A 6,000-nucleotide genomic window follows, 5' to 3' on the forward strand; every position below is an offset into this window, starting at 1 on the left:
CATGAAGAAGAAAGTAAATAGCTCCATTGACTTCAGTAGGAGTGGTCACATAAAGTTATACATGTGCTTAAGTACTTTATAGAATTGGGGGTCTATCTGAGCTGCATCTGTTTTCATTGGTCACTGTCCAAGCAAATCTAGATAGGCTCACTCAGGCTCAATTGTTAGAAATAGCAAGACTGGATTTGATTTATGCAACACCTCTATTAAACAGTGTATACTTTCTTTTAACTGAAAATGGGGATGCTAATCCAGTGTGATAAAACACTCTGGATGTTGATACAAAGGGAGAATTTAGGCTTATTCCATACCTTTAAAAATGAGCCAACTTCTTTAAATTAAGCAGGATTTCTTCAGAATTTTTAATTAATATATTGAGCAATATTTTTATTTTAGAAAACCTGATTTAATTATTTGATGCAAAATTCACATTATCTGCAGATTTTTTTGCTTCCCCACAGAAAAATGACTTCTCAGGGGAAGCAAAGAGAAGCTGCAAGAGTGGTCGCTCGCTCCTCCCCAGCAGCCTGGAGCAGCTGGTGGAGATGTAAATCAGCACGGGGAGGGGGATGCGAGCGAGTGAAGGAGAGAGACTCTGTCCCTCTGATTCACTATTCAATGCACCTGGGGTGGAGGGGCAGGACTTCAGGATGTTTGGGGGTAAGGGTGTGAAAGGCTCTGTCCCTTCAGGCAGAGAATAATATAGCAACCTGCCTGCTTAATTGTTCCCATTGTTGTTGCTGAATGGTTCCCATTCTTAGTGATCATAAAACAGATATAAAAGTTTTAAGGCTTCTTTATATTGCCAGAGTGTTGTAAAGGAGACTTATTCTAAACAACAGTATGGACTTACAAATGCTTATGGTGCTTTAGTGATTAGAACTGGTCTACATTTTTTTACTGAAAAATTTCCCTATTGAAATATGCTCCACGAACTGTTTACTACTGACCTTTCTGAGACGGTCAGTAGCCAATAAAAATTGTGAGTTTGATTCCCCAGCCCTCACTTGCTCTTCCATTGCCTATGATGTAAAACTGAACATATGGCTGCATATATTTAGTGACCAATTTCTTGAAACAAAGAGTCAAACCTAGCTACATTATTATTAGACAAAAAGAGAGTCTAGGCATTTCCTTCAATGCTCCCCACTCCCATTCTCCATCCATTGTATTGTAGTTTCAATAAATTACCAAATTAATTGAAACTGGTGTGATTATATTACATTATTTTCACAAATAAAATATGCATAAATTGAAAATACTGTGCACAGAATTTTTAATTTTTTTTTTAGTTCAGAATTCAAGTTTTTGGCACAGAATTCCCCCCAGGAGTACTACATCGCAAGAGAACTGGCAAATGGAGAGATGTGGCAGAACAGTTTTTAAATGACAGCTGTGACACTATTGTTTTGAGCTGAAAAGCACAGAGGAGAAAAACACTCCTGTTATAGCTGTGGTACATTTGAAATTATGGAATAAATTAGATTAGCAAATCTGAAATGGAGACTGTGCCAGCCTGTTATGGGACCCCCAAAATTCACTTCATCCATGAAGCCCTATCCCCCTCTCAGTTTAAAACTACCACCAAAAATAAAAGGAGTACTTGTGGCACCTTAGAGACTAACCAATTTATTTGAGCATGAGCTTTCGTGAGCTACAGCTCACTTAGCTCATGCTCAAATAAATTGGTTAGTCTCTAAGGTGCCACAAGTACTCCTTTTCTTTTTGCGAATACAGACTAACACGGCTGTTACTCTGAAACCTACCACCAAAAATGTAGTCTCAGACCTCTAGACTTCACACAGTATTTTTATCCAATTGTTGTCTTACTGTTTGATCATTAGCTAATCAGTGCAAAAAGACTGTGCCTATTTATGTGTCTTGTATAGCACCAAATTGGGACCTATCAGATAATAAATAATGATGTAATTAAGATGTAAAATTTCTGTGGCGAGTGGTTAGCATCTACTATGGAATATGAAAAACAGAAAAGTTCAATAGTAGCTTATTGAGCCAAATTCTGTGCTGGTGTAGCTCCAGTTAAGTTAATGAAATTACATTAGCAGGGAATTTGCTTGTAAGCTCTTTGGGTCAGAGATTTTTTTTTTTTGTTCTGTGTTTGTATAGTGGGTAGCACAACGAGCTACTGGTCTAGGCAATACTGCAGTACTAATAAATAAGCAAAATTAGATTTAGTATTGCTATTTTCCTTTAAGAAAGAGAGGGAAAATGATAATATCTGTGTTCTGTGAAAACAGTTGCACTTTGTACTACTACTTTGTCAAATCTTTAATGACTTTATGCTTTTTTCAGCAGTGTTTCACTCTCTAGCTGACAAGAGTGTGTATGCTTTGGGAATGGATGTATTTTTAATACCTACCTTTTTTCTTTTCTAATGTTATCCGGTAGCGTGTCTGTGTATTTTGCACAAATATTTTCAATCTCCTCCATACCTTTATAACAGAGCTGTGTGAATAACTGATTTTTCAGTTCAGTGGCTGTACAAAGAAAAACAAACAAAAAAAAACCACAAGTCATTTCAGGTTGACCCAAAACAATTTTATTTTGAATTTTTTGGTGAACTGAAAGGTAGAAAACATTGTTTGAAATAGAACAAAATGCTTCATTTGATCTGAAAAAAATCCATTTAATTTGAGCTTTTTTCATCTTTTATTTGTTGTTAATACAGTTGAAGTATATATCCAACTGATAAGTCATTTCATACTGAAAAATCAAAAGGTTACATTTAGAAAATGTCAGAACAAAATTTTGATTTTTTTCAGGTTTTTTTTTTAAACCAGAACAATTCAGGGAATTCTACATGTATTTGTGAAATCTTTCAGTTGATACAAATCTACAGTTCTCGGGCCGGGGGGAGGGGAGGAGACGAGACTTTGAGCTGAAACATTTCTCCCAGCTCTATTCTAGAACTTCACCACACTTTAAATTCCTTTTCTCCATAAAGTACTTAGACCTTTCTTTTGGAATGCCAATAGACATATTTCTAGATACCTTGGAAAAAGAGCAGGAAACAAAATTTTTGGAGATTTTTTTCCTTGTTTTTTTGTTTTGCTTGGTTTTTATTCAAAATTTTATCCAACTTTGCAAAATTTAACAAAAAACTTGGGGGAGAGGAATCTGTCAAAGTTTTTTCTGATTTTTTCCCCAAATTTGAATCACTCAAAGAATGATTGGGATTCTGAAGTTGATGGGCAAGGATCCACTGGTATTAATAGCATTATATTGTAGGATATTTCACATATTACGGTCTAACTCAGAATGTTACTGAAGAAAAGGAATAACCAAGTGATCTTTTCAGAGAGCAAAAGATTCTGGAAGTGAGCCACTGTGTAGGTAAATAGTGTACGTGGAAGTTTTTGTTTTGTGGAACATTGGTTCACCTTCTTTGGAGAGAGGGGGCTGTACAGTGCGGATGGCCTCCATCTCAGTAGATGGGGAAACAATCTTTTCAGGGACAGCCTGGCTAGGGTAGTCAGAAAGGCATGAAATAAATATCAAAAGGGGACGGTAAAAAGAGGGAAGCTGTGAGCACTCATTTAACACAAAATTGAGATATTGAGAACAAAGATAATCAAGAAACCAGAGGACATGACGACAATAAATTATTTAATTGCCTGTACAACAATGCTAGGTGCCTGGGTAACAAACAAGTGGAATTGGAATTGATTAGCATAAATTCAAACTAGTTGGTATTATTGAAACCTGATGGGATAATTTGCATGACTGGAATGTTAAAATCTATGGTTTAATCTATTTAGGAAGGATTGAGTAGGCACAAGAGGAGGAGGAGTGGAGCTCTATGTCAAAGATGGCATTACCTGCTTCCGAGTCACTGACAACTGAGAAGAAAATTATCTTGAATGTTTATGGAACAATGTCCTAACAGAGAAAGCCAAAAAGACAAAGTATTAGTTGATGCCTGCTGCAGAGCGCCAAATCACACTAGGGAGCAGGATGACTGGCTCCTTAAGCACATACCTATAATGTGTAAGAAAAAAAGCTTCATGAGCATGGGGAGTCTTCAGTCTGAGTGACATATGCCGCATGCTGCCAGCACTAGAAACACCCTCTGAATTTCTAGATATTAGAGATGACAATTTCCTCATTCAAGAAGTGGGCATCCAACATTGAAAATTTTGTTTTAGACCTCATCTTGCCAGATAAGTAAAGTTTATCACAGAACTAAAACTTAATGATAGCTTAGGTGCAAGTGATCAGGACTTGATCATATTTGTTACTCGCAAACTGAAAAAAGACCAAAACCTGTAATCTATATACTAGTATTTTAAAGGGACCATATTCATTCAGTGGGAAACAATTATGAGCCAAATTAGTTGGGAGGTAGAATTTAAACAGAAAAAATATGAATACTAATTGGAAATTCTTTTGAGAAGAGGTTACTAGATGCCTAAAAAGCCACAATCAAGAAAGAAGGTTGTACTAGTTAATGCCCCCCCACCACCACCACCACACACACTGTCATTTAGAGGGGAAGTGAAGGCAACCTGATAGGGAAGCTAAAGGACACAAGGAGAAATCTATGGATAGCAGAGTTAAGGCCAATAAGAAGGGTTTTTGAAGTATATTAGAACATAAAGAAGCCTAACAATGGTATTGGTCTATAAGTAGTTGGAAATGTTAGAAATGTCAATAATAAAGCAGAAAAGATGGAAGTGTTCAAAAATATTTCAGTTCTGCATAAGGAAAAAAGAAGAGATTGTGTACTCATATCATGATGATGATGAAGAAACACTTTCCATTCCAGTAGTAACTCAGGATAATGTTAAACAGCAGTTACTAAAATTAGACATGTTTTAAATTAGCAGGTCTGGATAACTTGCACCCAAGAGTTTAGAAAACTGGCTGAGGAGCTTGCTGGAAAATTAATGTTGATAATCAATAACTCTTGGAACATCTGGGAAGTTCCAGAAGACTGGAAGAAAGCTAACATTATGTCACTATTTAAAAAGGGTAAATGGGATGACCTAGGCAATTATAGGTCTGTCAGCCTGACATTGAACCCAGACAAGATAATGTAATGGCTGATATGAGACTCAATTAATAAAGAATTAAGGGATGATAATATAATTAATGCCAATTAACATTGGTTTATGGAAAATAGATCCTGTCAAACTATTTTTTTTTTACAAGATTACAAGTTTGGTTGATAAAGGGAACAGTGTTGATTAAATAGATTTCTGTAAGGCATTTGACTTGTTACCACAGGATATTTTGATTTAAAAACTATGAAGCGTAACATGGCAAACAATGGGTCTCAAAATATAACTGTAAATAGCGAATCCTGATTGAATGGTGATCCCTGGTTACATAAACAGGGGAATCTATAGTAGAAGTAGGGCAGTTATATTACATCTGTATTTCAAACTGGTGCTATTGCTGCTAGAATACTGTATCCAGTTCTAGTTTCCACAATTCAAGAAGGATATTGATAAACTGGAGAGGGTTTGGAGAAGAGCCACAAGAACGATTAAAGGTTTGGAACACGCCTGAGAGTGAGACTCAAAAAACTCAATCTAAATATCTTAACAAAAAGAAGGTTAAAGGGCAATTTGATCACAGTCTGTAAGTACCAACATGGGGACAAATATTTAATAATGCGCTCTTCAATCTCGCAGACAAAGGTATAACAAGATCCAGTGGCTGTAAGTTGGAGCTAAACAAATTTAGACTAGAAATAAGATGTAATTTTTTTTAACAGGGGGGGCAATTAACCATTGGAACCATTGGTTGTGAGGAATTCTCTCTCACTAGCAATTTTTAAAGCAAGATTGGATTTTTCTTCCAAAAGATCTGCTGTAGTGAAAAAAGGAATTATTTGGGGGAAGTTCTATGGCCTGTGTTATATAGGAGGTCAGACCTAGATGATCACAGTGGTGTCGCCGAGCCTTGGAAAAAAAATTACGAATATTTAACCAAGCTCTGTTAGAAACCTTCAAATGTAAAGATAACAAAGGAACT

The 6,000-nt window shown here is 36.2% G+C and overlaps 1 long non-coding RNA gene across 1 annotated transcript in view; it reads right to left on the reverse strand.

The window, feature by feature from the left end:
* Positions 1-2,502, reverse strand: part of LOC311517306 — a 59,192-nt gene extending 56,690 nt beyond the window's left edge. Inside the window, exon 1 of the long non-coding RNA XR_014710655.1 lies at positions 2,381-2,502. This is a non-coding gene — a long non-coding RNA (uncharacterized lncRNA). The remainder of the gene's footprint in view (positions 1-2,380) is intronic.
* Between the last annotated feature and the right edge of the window lie 3,498 nt (positions 2,503-6,000).

Source organism: Lepidochelys olivacea (genome assembly GCF_965140295.1).
Source record: "Lepidochelys olivacea isolate rLepOli2 genome assembly, chromosome: 2".
NCBI lineage: Eukaryota > Metazoa > Chordata > Testudines > Cheloniidae > Lepidochelys > Lepidochelys olivacea.